We start from the raw sequence: 13804 nt of genomic DNA, 5'->3' as shown, positions 1-13804 counted from the left end.
GCTGCTGGGTCAGTATCACTTGTCAGCATGCATCAATATGGGCTTTCCAGGCAAATGGGCAGTGATATGAACGCACATCCAAAGTAACTATCATGGGCGTTACGATCTCCATGAATTGGTGGCATGGTTAGGAGGTAATAGAGACTCTACCATCTACACGAAGTGCTTTTATTTTATTTATTTATTTTTATTTGACTGCCCCAGGTCTTGGCTGCAGAATGTGGGATCATCAATCTTCGTTGAGGTGTGAGTGATCTTTAGCTGTGCCATGTGTGATCTAGGGGCTTCCCAGGTGGCACTAGTGGTAAAGAACTGCTTGCCAATGCAGGACACGTAAGAGACGCAGGTTCGATCCTTGGGTTGGGAAGATCCCCTGGAGGAACTCTTTGCCACCCACTCCAGTCACAACCCACTGAAAGGCATGGCAACCCACTCCAATATTCCTGCCTGGAGAGTCCTATGGACAGAGGAGCCTGGCAGGTTACAGTCCATGGGGTCACAGAGTCAGACACGACTGAGGCAACTTAGCAAGCACGCGGGATCTAGTGTTCTGGCCAGGTATCAAATCCGGGCTCCCTGCACTGGCAGCGAAGTGTCTTAGCCGCTGGACCACCAGAGAAGTCCCCGCAAAACTGAGGTTTAAGAGAAAACGATAATAATTTCCCAGAAACTGAACAGAGGGTAGAAAGCTCTGGAATGAGCACCATCCTTTGGTCTTCTTGGAGAGCACATCTGCGGACTGCGGTACAGGAGCATCTCCCACCTTTGTCTGTGGGCAGGTGCTTGCAGGAAGTCTGCCTCCCTGTATCACAAGGGAAGAACAAATCTGGCTTCACATTGGAATATATTTCTGTTACTTCAACCTTTACATTCTACTGCTTTTGCTACAAGATAAGAATGTTGCCTATAGCCTGAAATATACAGAAGAGCCCATTCTCAAGGCTCTGATCATTAAAGGTGTAACAAGTTTCCATTCATCTAGGGATAAGAGGTTGCAGAACAAAGAATAACATGTGTCTTGTTGGAGGTTTACAGGAATGTCTTGACCGGACCAACTTGGACAGTTGCAAGAACCAAGGATTCCAGCCCTGAAGTGTTTGCAACAATAGCCACACTGTCTCCCCTTTTTGTATCGAAGAAGCCTGAATTCAGTCTTGGGGAAGAAGATTCTTTGGGACGCTAGTGCACCATCTTCTCGATCTGGCCAGTTTTTGAACAAAGGCTCTGTTCCTTGCCCCAACAACATGTCTCTCAGTTTTTACTGGCCTATTGTATGGCGAGTCGACGAGCTTGGGCTCAGTAACACCTGTTTCTGTCATAAATTAGCGTGTTAATTGCATGCACGGGGCTGTCTATTTGCGAGGTGTGGGAGTGAAGGCCTCCGGCTGGGATTGCCAGAGATCCTGTTGCTGGCTTGCCTAGGAGAAGTGTTTCACAGCCCTTCTTAATGTGCTCCTAAAAGTAAGTGACAGACGTTTTAACATCTGCACAGCTGCAGACGTGTGTGGAGCATGGCTCCCTTTGCTGGCCAGGACGAGATTCATTTTCGACATGTCCACGGTTGCCTCAACACCACCCATCAGGCACCCCATTGGAGCAGCCTGACCACTTTGCTGCTTTTTATTGCTTTTTTTTTTTTAAAATAAACCTCTGTTCAAAAATATACTCAGACATTCTCTGTCACAGACTGAATCTGTTCCCAATTTCTTGTCCAAACAATGAAAAATATACAAGCGCATTTTCCCCGGGACCCCTTCTGACCTTTTCAGAGGAAAACGGCACCCAGCACGGGGGTTGATGCTTTCTGAACGTTTGATCTGAAGTGGAAGCCACCTGTTTCCACAACTCATCGGCTAACATTTGACTACGCTCCCCAAAGTGGGGCTTTGCAAAACTGACATCCCAGAAGGTTGTAGATCTAAGCTTAGGAAAACAGACATTCAAAGGTTTTTGAAGTGTTTAAATGACTTCTGCTAAGTTGATGGTGTTGACTATGGAGATAATCGGTACCAAACTGAAATGGGCGGTTATATCATTAGACATATTCCCTAGATCCTTAGAAATAGAAATTCTGTGTGTATGTGTGTGTGTTTAGAGAGAAAGAGAGGGAATGATATGATAGATCCATAGACAGATAGAAATTAGATGAAATAGATGATAGAGATAGATAAATCTAGATGATTAGTTGATAGAATATGATAGGTAGATAGGTGATACACAAGTTTAGATACATGGATAGACAGATGCTACGAAACATAAAAGACAGATAATAGTGACATAGAAGACAGATGACAGATTGATGCAGGATAGATATGAAAGATATATACATGACAATAAGATAGAAAGATAAATGATTGATGATCGATCAGTTGATAGATGTTTGATACATAGCTGCGTGGGAAGATAGAAAGCTAGCTAGACGGCCCCGTGGACTGTCGCCCACCAGGCTCCTCTGTCCGGGAAGATAGAAAGCTAGCTAGCTAGCTAGATGGCCCCGTGGACTGTCGCCCACCAGGCTCCTCTGTCCATGGGATTCTCCAGATAAAAATACTGGAGTAGGTAGCCATTCCCTTCTCCAGGGGATCTTCCCAACCCTACAGGAGGAGGGCATAGCAACCCTCTCTAGTATTCTTGCCTGGAGAATCCCATGGACAGAGGAGCCTGGAAGGCTACATTCTATAGGGTCGCTAAGACTCGGACATGGCTGAGCGGCTAATGCTTTCTACTTTCCTCTTAGTAGAGCTGGCCATACATGGGTCAGGCTTGAGGGGGAGGGGGCATTTTTACCTCTGTCTCAGGATGCCTATGCCCAGCACATCTTGCAACTGATGAACAAATATATGAAAAATAATAGCAAATCACACCCAGCAATAGTGTGGTGTGAATCCTCAGGCTTTCCCATTCACGGCCAGTGTTCTCAAACTGTGTTGACTGGAGGCCGCTAAACTTCGTTTCCAAAGCACTCTGAGCCTCTTGCCTTCCTGGTGAATTCTACGTCCTTCTGTTGCCCTGTGGACACCCATCAGGCGCTCTTGGGGGGACCCTTCTGGAATTCCTCCACCCGGGACCTCGAAACCCGAAACAGCATCAAAGCTGGCCCCCAGGACAGGCGGGGCCCTCCCCCTGCGTCTCCCAGAGGCCCCGAGGTGCTGTGCCGTCCCATCCCGGTGGAAAATAAACGTGTTAATGTGCCCGGGATCAACCGGCGGGCTTCTCTCTGTGATACATTCAAGCAAACTGGATGTAATTGGCTCAACGGAATTCCGAGCAAGTCCTGGCCCAACCTTCTGCCTCGCCCTCGGCTGGCTCAGGGGCAGAGCTGGAGCTCATGACATCATGCAGGCAGTTCGCACAGATTTATACAATTTGTCGTCATTCTGTCCATATCGTCTGGAGGCTGGAGGATTTGCCTCTGGCGTCCCTGTGAAGTCAGGGATTTGAGAATCACATGCTGGATGCACAGTGTGTGTGTGTGTGTGTGTGTGTGTGTGTGTGCGTGTGTGTGGAGGGGATATGTGTGTGTGTGTGTGTGTGTGCGCGCTAAGGATGTGTCTGTGGTGAGTGTGGGTCTGCCTAGTGACGGTTATTTGTGTGTGTGGGGGGGATGTGTGTGTGTGTAGGGGATATGTGTGTGTGTGTATGGTGGTGATATGTGTGTGAAGGGGATATCTGTGTGTGTGTGAGGTGGGAATATGTATGTGTGTGTTAGGGATGTATCTGTGGTGAGTGTGGGTTTGTGTAGTGAGGGTTGTGTGTGTGTGTGCGCACACGTGCAGTGGGGTTGTGTATGTGTATGTATGTATGTGTGTGCAGAGGGGATGTGTGTGTGTGTGGAGATGTGTCTGTGATGAGTGTGGTTCTGTGTACTGAGGGGGGGTGTGTGTCTGTGGTGGGGATATGTATCTATATGTGTGTGTGGTGGGGATATATATGTGTGTGTGGAGGTGTGTCTGTGGTGAGTGTGGGTCTGTGTACTGAGGGGGGGTGTGTGTCTGTGGTGGGGATATGTATCTATATGTGTGTGTGGTGGGGATATATATGTGTGTGTGGAGGTGTGTCTGTGGTGAGTGTGGGTCTGTGTACTGAGGGGGTGTGTGTGTGTCTGTGGTGGGGATATGTATCTATATGAGTGTGTGGTGGGGATATATATGTGTGTGTGGAGGTGTGTCTGTGGTGAGTGTGGGTCTGTGTACTGAGGGGGTGTGTGTGTGTCTGTGGTGGGGATATGTATCTATATGAGTGTGTGGTGGAGATATATATGTGTGTGTGGAGGTGTGTCTGTGGTGAGTGTGGCTGTGTAGTGAGTGATGTGTGTGTGTGTGTGTGCACGCACTGGTGGCATGGATCTGCTGGGCGTGAGGTGGATATCTCCTGACGGAAACCGGGAAAGCATGCTGTGATCTAAGGATGCCGGAAGAAGCCCAGACGAGTGTAAGGTCCGCGAGCCAGTGGACACACTGGTCCGCAGGTGTGCCTCCAGCTCACCCTGCTGTGTACACGTCCGCAGGTACAGCCATGGAAGGTCAGACCTTGTCCGTCCCAAGCCCCACACCATGTCCACCGGGCAGGGGCCCCCTGCCTCTGCCTAAATGGTGCCTTAAGGCTGAGCCGGAGCATCGGGCTTGCCAGGGAAACAGCATCATTGGCAGAACGTGAATTTCAGGAAAGCAGAAGTGAAATTTTCAGGGTCAGCACGTCCAAAGTGAAAGGCTTCCCCGATGGCTCAGCGGGGTGAAGAACTCGCCTGCCAAGGCAGGAGTCGCAAGAGACTCGGGTTCGATCCCTGGGTGGGGAAGATCCCCTGGAGGAGGGAAAGGCTACCCTCTCCAGGATTCTTGCCTGGAGAATCCCATGGACAGAGGAGCCTGGTGGGCTATATTCTCAAGGGTTGGAAAGAGTCAGACACAATTGATCTTGTGCAACACTCACGCACACACATGCAGCATTGACATGTGCTGTTTGCCTGAAATCTAGCTTCAACTGAGCTTCCTGCCCAGGTAAGGTCCAGCCATAGACACCTGCAAAGAAAACTAACAATTTTCAAATCTGCCTGCCCCTGACAAAGTTGCATATTTGTTTAAACCAAAGCCAAGAAATCTCGTGTGTGCACGCTACATCGCTTCAATCATGTCGGACTCTTTGCGACCCCACGGGCTGCAGCCCGCCAGGCTCCTCTGTCCATGGGATTCTCCAGGCAAGAATCCTGGAGTGGGTGGACATGCCCTCCTCCAGGGGATCTTCCTGACCCAGGGATGGAACCCACGTCGCTTATGTCTCCTGCATTGACAGGTGGGCTCTTTACCACTGGCGCCACCTGGGAAGTCCCCTGAAAATCGAGTACGTGTATGTATTCCCAGCAGAAGTTAGGCAGCAAGTTTCTGGTGGAGTTTGGGATGCAGACAGAGGTGATGGGGTGGCGGACACAGGAGGCGCAGGTTTGAACAGAACTCCCCAGCTGGGGGCTGGGTGGCGGGGACCATCTTCCAGCCGGCCCGTCGGGATGGAAACCTCAGCATGCGTTTGTGAACTCGCCACAAAGGAGTGTATAAAAGCAGATGAGGCATGACGGAATTAAAGTCTTTTTGAGTCTCAGGCCGGCCGTGGCACCCCGCCAGCTGCGAGGCAGCGGGCTGGCCCTGCCGACCCACGGTTCCAATTAGATGCTGGGATGACCTCATGCAGAGGGTATACTGCCCGAATATTAAAAATTCCTGGGGCAAGTGGCATTAGGGAGAAGGGAAGGAGGGGTGTGTGTGTGTGTGTGCGTGCGCGCGCGTATGTTTCATTTTATTTCAACACCCACTCCGCCAGCCAGGGCAGCAGTGAGAGGAAATTGCTAGGTCTCGGCTTCGTGTTTGAGTGGATGGAAGACAGATTTACAACACATGGAAGAAACAATTAGGATGGGGGGCTCTGCCGACTACAAAGTGAGGAAATAAATTCCCATAATGAGATGCTGTGGGGCCGGGGGGCAGCGCAGGGCAGCAGTGAGCCGGGTGCTGGCGTCCAGAGGCTGCGGCGGGTCGCCATGCAGCTGCCCTCAGCCACACATGGCCCACACATTCCTCAGTTCCTCCTGCTCACGGTTTTGTGAGGCTCTCCCTGCCTCCCGGCCCCAAGCTCTGGCCCAGAAATGTCACCAGAGCAGACAGGGGTCTGTGGAGTGAAGCCTTCAAGGTCGACTTGGATGTCAAGGAGGGGACAGGAAGAAGGTGAGAGGCTGGGGCCATGGCACTTGTGATGACACTGGGCAGATGTGTTGCCTGCAAGCGGGCAGAGCCTCTCAGATGCAGAGGAACTTATCAGAGGTGCCTTCCAAAAAAATGAATGCAAGGGAATAGTATACAGCCACGAAGAGGAGGGAGGCTGGTTGTCTCCTGTAAATGGAATCACCCAATGAGTGTTCTGTGTCTGCTTCTCTCCCCAAGCCTTGAGTGTTCAAGGTCCATCCACGTTTTAGCCAATGTCAGAGGTTCACTCCTTTTCATGGCTGCATAATATTCCACTGTGTACAGGGACTCCATGCTGTTTATACATTATCCATCCACCCACCCACCCGTCCATCCATCCACTCATCCATCTACTCACTCCCCTCCCACAGCCCCTAGCCACCACGAACCCACCTTCTGTCTCTGTGGACTTGCCTTTTCTGGACATTTCCTACAAACAGGATCAAACACTGTGTGTCCTTCTGCATCTGCTTCTCTCACTGAGTATTGTGTGTTCACGCTGTGGCCTGTGTCAGAGCGTCATTCCTTTTCATGGACGCGTAATATTCTACTTTGTGGATGGACCTCGTGCTGCTTACCCACCCATCCATTGATGAATTATCTTTTAAACCCTTTAGGCACTGTGTGACTTGCCAGCTATTTTGGAAATGGTGTCCTTGTGCCGCGGTGTCTCCCACAAGCTGATGGGGTGAATGGAATTCATGGGACGCAGTTCTCTCTCCCTCCCATGACCCGCAAACTTGTAGTAGGCTATGGATGAATTCAAACTGAATAGCGTTCCTGCTGCATTTCACCACGTGGGGCAGGATGTCAGAGTGTCCATGCTTTGGTGCATCATCCTTAATTAGAGCCTTATTGGTAGTAGCTAGCAGAGCCAGCCTTTCCAGTCTCTGTAAAGTCCCCCATCTTTCTTTGTGCATGGGTGGTTTAAACACCCATAAATGATCATCATGGCTTCCAAGGTGGCTCAGGGAATGAAGAACCCATTTGCAGTGCAGGACATGCAGTCAGACGTGGGTTCGATCCCTGGGTGGAGAAGATCCCTCGAAGGAGGGCATGGCAACCCACTCCAGTACTCTTGCCTGGAGAATCGCATGGACAGAGGAGCCTGGCGGGCTACAGTCCATGGGGTCCCAAAGAGTCGGACATGACTGAAGCGACTTAAAACGCATGCACTCCCAAATGACCATCACACAGATTTGTTTGCTTGTGTTTCAGTCATGGAGAAGTACAACTCCATAATTTATTCTGCATTTCTGAGCTCGAATTCTCTCAGGACTTCCCTAGTGGTCGAGTGGTTGTGACTTCACTTTCCAGTGCAGTGGGCGGGGGGGGGTGTCCAACTCCTGCTCAGGGAACTAAGATCCCACATGCTTTGAGGACCAAAACAACCAAAACATAAAACAGAAGCAAATATTCTAACAGATTCAACAAAGACTTTAAAAATGACCCACATCCATAGATATAGAAGAGTCCCCTGATGTATGGCAGAAACCAGCACAATATTGTAAAGCGATCATCCTTCAATTTAAAAGGTCAGTTTTCATCCCAATCCCAAAGAACAGCAATGCCGAAAAATGTTCAAACAACCACACAATTGCACTCACCTCACACGCTAGCATAGTAATGCTCAAAAGTCTCCAAGCCCGGCTTCAACAGTGTCTGAACAGAGAACTTCCAGTCGTTCAAGGTGGATTTAGAAAAGGCAGAGGAACCAGAGATCAGATTGCTAACATTCATTGAATCATAGAAAAAGCAAGAGAATTCCAGAAAAAAACACCTACTTCTGCTTCATCGACTGTGCTAACATTGATTGTGTGGATCACAACAAAATGTGGAAAATTCTTTAAAGAGATGGGAATACCAGACCACCTGATCTGCCTCTTGAGAAACCTGTATGCAGGTCAAGAAGCAACACTTAGAACTGGACATGGAACAACAAACTGGCTCCAAATTGGGAAAAGAGTACGTCAACACTGTATATTGTCACCCTGCTTATTTAACTTACATGCACAGTACATCCTGAGAAATGCTGGGCTGGAAGAAACACAAGCTGGAATCAAGATTGCTGGGAGAAATATCAATAACCTCAGATATGCAGATGACACCACCCTTACGGCAGAAAGCGAAGAACTAAAGAGCCTCTTGATGAAAGTGAGAGAGGAGAGTGAAAAAGTTGGCTTAAAGCTCAACATTCAGAAAACTAAGCTCTTGGCATCCGGTCCCATCACTTCATGACAGATAGATGGGGAAACAGTGGAAACAGTGGCTAACTTTATTTTTCTGGGCTCCAAAATCACTGCAGATGGTGACTGCAGCCATGAAATTAAAAGACGCTTACTCCTTGGAAGGAAAGTTATGACAGCATATTAAAAAGCAGAGACATTGTTTTGCCAACAAAGGTCCATCTAGTCATGCTATGCTATGCTATGCTAAGTCGCTTCAGTTGTGTCCGACTCTGTGCGACCCCATAGACGGCAGCTCACCAGGCTCCGCCGTCCCTAGGATTCTCCAGGCAAGAACATCTAGTCAAGGCTATGGTTTTTCCAGTAGTCATGTATGGATGTAAGAGTTAGACCATAAAGAAAGCTGAGTGCCAAAGAATTGATGCTTTTGAAGTGTGATGTTGGAGAAGACTCTTGAGAGTCCCTTGGACTGCAAGGAGATCCAACCAGTCAACCTTAAATGAAATCAACCTTGAATATTCATTGGAAGGACTGACGCTGAAGCTGAAACTCCAATACTTTGGCCACCTGATGCAAAGCATCAACTCATTAGAAAAGACCCTGATGCTGGGAAGGATCAAAGGCAGGAGGAGAAGGGGACGACAGAGGATGAGATGGTTGGATGGCATCACCGACTCGATGGACATGAGTCTGAGTAAAGTCCAGGAGTTGGTGATGGACAGGGAGGCCTGGCGTGCTGCAGTCCATGGTGTCACGGAGAGTCAGACATGACTGAGCAACTGAACAACAACAAAAAAATAAATTTTAAAAAATAAATAAATAATTTAAAAATTTGGATTTTTAAAAAAATGACCCACATCAAAAAATCTTTAAAAAAATAATCCCTCCCTCTAATGTCTTCTGCTTGTGCTTACTTGCTCAGTCGTGTCCGAGTCTTTGCGACCCCATGGACTAGCCTGCTAATCTCCTCAGTCTGTGGAACTCTCCGGGCAAGAACACTGGAGTGGGTTGCCATTCCCTCCTCCACGGGTCTTCCCAACCCAGAGATCAAACCCGTGTCTCCTGTATTGCAGGCAAATTCTTTACCATCTGAGCCACCACGGAAGCCCACCTAATGTGTAGACAGTCGGAAATACACAATACATGGGAAAACAAGAAATTGAAAGCATTTTTTTTTAGTTTTCAAAAATTGATTTTTGGAAAAGTGACTCTGTGTTCTGGTTTCCTCGAAAGGTAATACATGAGTGTCTCTCTCTGTCTCTCTCTCTCTCCTCTTCTCTCTGTAGTAGACGAAGTCAGAGATGTGCCATATTTGATGAGTGTTGTTGGGTTCCCATCACTGTTGATGTGGGTTCTTGCTTTGCATCATTGCAGATCGGGGCAGCCCTTGTGATCAGCCCCAGGATCCTTTGCATATGGAACAATCGCTCTTTGATGGCTTTCATGCCGATTGGTGATATAAAGTGAAGTGAAGTCGCTCAGTCGTGTCTGACTGTTCGCGACCCCATGGACTGTAGCCTACCATGCTCCTCTGTCCATGGGATTTTCCAGGCAAGAGTACTGGAGTGGGTTGCCATTTCCTTCTCCAGAGGATCTTCCCAACCCAGGGATTGAACCTGGGTCTCCTGGATTGTAGTCAGACGCTTTACCATCTGAGCCACCAGGGAAATCATTGGTGATATAAGATGCCCCCAACTCACCTTGTGTATTTCCTACCTGGACTCGGAGGCATTATTCTCGGGAGTCCTGGTACCCGACAGCCTTCGAGCATACGAGGAAAGTGAAATCAGGTTTTCTTACAGAGAACAAGCCAGTGATGGTTTGCTTTGTCCATTTCTGGGCTTCTCTGGTGGCTTAGATGGTAAGGAATCCACCTGCAAATGCAGGAGACCCGGTTCAATCCCTGGGTCGGGAAGATCCTCTGGAGAAGGAAATGGCAAGCCACTCCAGTATTCTTGCCTCGAGAAACTCCAGTATCCTTGCCTGGAGAATCCCATGGACAGAGGAGTCTGCTGGGCTACAGTCCATGGGGTCGCAGAGAGTCAGACACGACTGAGTGACTATCACTTTCACTTCTTCATTTGTAGGGAATAGCTGGTTGGTGATTTGCAATATAAAAGACAGAATAGCATAATAAAACATGTTAGAAGCTTTAAAATTATGTCACTGTACACAGAATACTTTAAAATGTTATCAGCTTTTGCATTGCGCGCATTTTTTTTTAAGATTTTTCTTTGATGTGGACCATTTTTAGTCTTTATAGAATTTGTTACATTGCTTCTGTTTTACATTTTGATTTTTTTGGCCACGAGGCAGGTGGGAATCTTAGGTCCACCACCAGTGATTGAACGCCCATCCCCTGCATTGAATGGCAAAGTTTTAACCACTGGACTGCCTGGGAAATGCCAGATAGCACGTATTTTGAATTAAAAAAAGAAAAAAAAACCCAGTGGCCCCAGCGCTTTCCAAGGGAAGATTCCATTCAAGGTGACTGTCCTCTCTCTGTGATAATTCGCTCCTGGCATCCTCGCTATTGAATAAAATTCAGTAATATAATTTGCTCAGATCAAACCCCACTTAAGGAGTCCATCCAATTCCCCGAGCCGCCAAGTCTGAAGGGGTTAATGCTCTTTTATGCTTGAGATTACCATTTTATGACCCATGCTTTGCAAAAGACCCATTATCATAAAATTGAGAAATCCCATCAAACCCCCCCTCGCAGCTCCCGCCAAGTGAAAGAGAACAAGCTTTTTTTTTTTTTTTTTTCCACCCCCGCCAGAGCAAGTCAGACGGTTATGCTAGGCAATTACCGGGTGACTGTCGTGGTCTGTGTGCTGAGGATTAAAGATAAAAATTAAAGTAACGAGGCAGGCGTTGGATTTAAGGAAGTGTCGCCATACTTCATTTGTGTTTGCATTGAATTATTTAAACCCTCTCCGCCTGCCCGCACGCACGCATCCACTTGGGGGGAGCACACGGCTTCCTCCTCCCCGGGAGGGGGAGCCTAGGGGAGCTGCTAATTAGTGATGCGATTTTTGTTTAATGAAGGGGAAGCTTGATCTGGGGCTGAGTCTGTTCCCCACCCACGGTAGGCGGAGGGGTGGGGCGGGTCAGGTATTGATTGACATTCTCCCTAGACCTGAGAAGGTCCTCCTCCCGGAAGGAGGTCTCTGCTGGGAAAAGGATGATCGATCCGACCCTAATTACGCGATAATCTTCTAACATCCAATCTGCAGACCCAGGCATGCGTCTACACATCCCACTTCTGGGTGTTAGGACGCAGGCGTTCTTGCGTCTCTTAAACCCACCCCGCGGAATCCCAAGCATTTCTTTCCCGGTTTTGTCTTCCGGTGGTGACCGCAGGAGCTAGCTTTGAAAATACCAGTTACACACCATCTTGGGGCGTTTTGTTTGTTTGTTTTTTATTGGGGTATAGTTGATTTATAATGTTGCATTATTTTCAGGTGTACAGCAAAGTCACTCAGTTACACATACATATAGACACATATATGTGTGTGTATATATGTGCATGCCTGCGTGCATGCCAAGTAGCTTCAGTTGTGTCCGACTCTGTGCAACCCTATGGACTGTAGCCAAGTTCCTGTGTCCATGGAATTCTCCAGGCAAGAATACTGGAGTGGGTTGCCATGCCCTCCTCCAGGGGATCTTCAGACCCAGGGATTGAACCCAGTTCATCTCTTGCATTGGCGAGTGGGTTCTTTACCACTAGCACCACCTGGTAAGTCCATATACATGTGCATATACATATACATGTGCATATACATATATGTGTACATGTACATATACTTATGCATATACATGTACATATACATATACACATACATATACATAGGCAACCCACTCCAGTATTCTTGCCTGGAGAATCCCCTGGACAGAGGAGACTGGTGGGGCTACAGTCCATGGGGTTGGAAAGAGTCAGATACAACTGAAGTGACTAAACAGCAGCTCCATATATATATATACATATACATAAATCCACTCTTTTTTCAGATTCTTTTACCAGAAAGGTAATTATAGACTATTGAGTACAATTCCCTGTTCTATACAGCAGGTCTTTATTAGTTATTTATTATATGTTGCTGTTTTGAAATAGGAAATGGTAACCCACCCCAGTATTCTTGCCTGGGAAAAATGCCATGGACAGAGGAGCCTGGTGGGCTACAGTCCACGGGGTCACAGAGTTGGACACGACCGAGGGACTGAGCATTCATACATACACACACGTTGTTGTTTAGTCGCTAAGTTATGTCTGACTCTTTGGTGACCCCGTGGACTGTAAGCCACCGGGCTCCTCTGTCCATGGGATTTTTCCCAGGCAAGAATACTGGAGTGGGTTGCATGCCCTTCTCCAGGCGATCTTCGTGACCCAGGGATCAAACCCACATCTCCTGCATTGGCAGATGGATTCTTTATATATAGACACACACACACACACACACACACACATATATATTGTTAGATATACATATCTGTATATATATGCACATTATGTATATAAGACATACATTATATGTGTATATACATAAATGTGCGTATATACATGTGTGTACATGCATAAATATGCATATGTACATGTATTTGTGCATATACTCATGCATATGTGTATACCCATATATGTGTGTATACATGTGTATATGTGTGCACATGTGTGTGCACATATACACACGTGTATATGCATATATGTGTGTATATATACACGTGTGTGTGTGTGTATACATGTGTATATCAGTACTAGTGTGTATACCCCAGCAATCCAGAAGAATTAGTTGCTGAACTCCTGGGGTGCAGTTCTACGATAAAAGGACGTTGTAAGGTGTGATTTCGATGGCAGAGAAACCACCACCACTGCTGATTCTAATGTGAGACCTTGAGGGTTCCTCATTAATTGACCAGATTAAGACAATCTCTCACCAGTTGACTAGGAATTTCACTCAATCCTGGGCTCGCCCCTTCCACCCAGCGAGCCCTTTGGGGTTCTTAAGACAGAAGTGTTGAAACGCGGCTCTCCGGCTATGCCGTGTTGAAAGAGGCTTGATTTAACACTAAGTGCATCAGGGTTTAGGGGTTTTTCTTTCAACACAGGAATCCCACTAAAAGAGTCCGGGGGGAAAGTTAAAAAGACGTAGAGTATGCAGCTCAAATAACTAGCCAGTGGGTTGCGACAACCAACCAGACATCCTGCCTGCCCCTGTCTGCACGTCTCCAACATGGTGAGGACCCACTTTGTGTCTCTGCGTCACCGATTCACTGGACATGAACTTGGGCAAACTCTGGGAGATGGTGAGGGACAGGAAAGCATGGAGTGCTGCGGTCCATGGGGTCACGACAAGTCAGACACGAGTTGGTGACTGAACAGCAACAACAAAT

The 13804-nt window shown here is 47.7% G+C and overlaps 1 non-coding gene across 1 annotated transcript; it reads right to left on the bottom strand.

The window, feature by feature from the left end:
- Nucleotides 1-10011: 10011 nt before the first annotated feature.
- On the bottom strand, nucleotides 10012-10083 carry TRNAC-ACA (transfer RNA cysteine (anticodon ACA)). The gene has a single exon. It is a non-coding gene; the product is annotated as a tRNA-Cys (tRNA).
- Nucleotides 10084-13804: the final 3721 nt, after the last annotated feature.

Source organism: Giraffa tippelskirchi, chromosome X, assembly GCF_054371585.1.
Source record: "Giraffa tippelskirchi isolate mGirTip1 chromosome X, T2T-mGirTip1v1.2.pri, whole genome shotgun sequence".
Taxonomy (NCBI): domain Eukaryota; kingdom Metazoa; phylum Chordata; class Mammalia; order Artiodactyla; family Giraffidae; genus Giraffa; species Giraffa tippelskirchi.
This window is presented reverse-complemented; position numbering and strand designations above follow the sequence as displayed.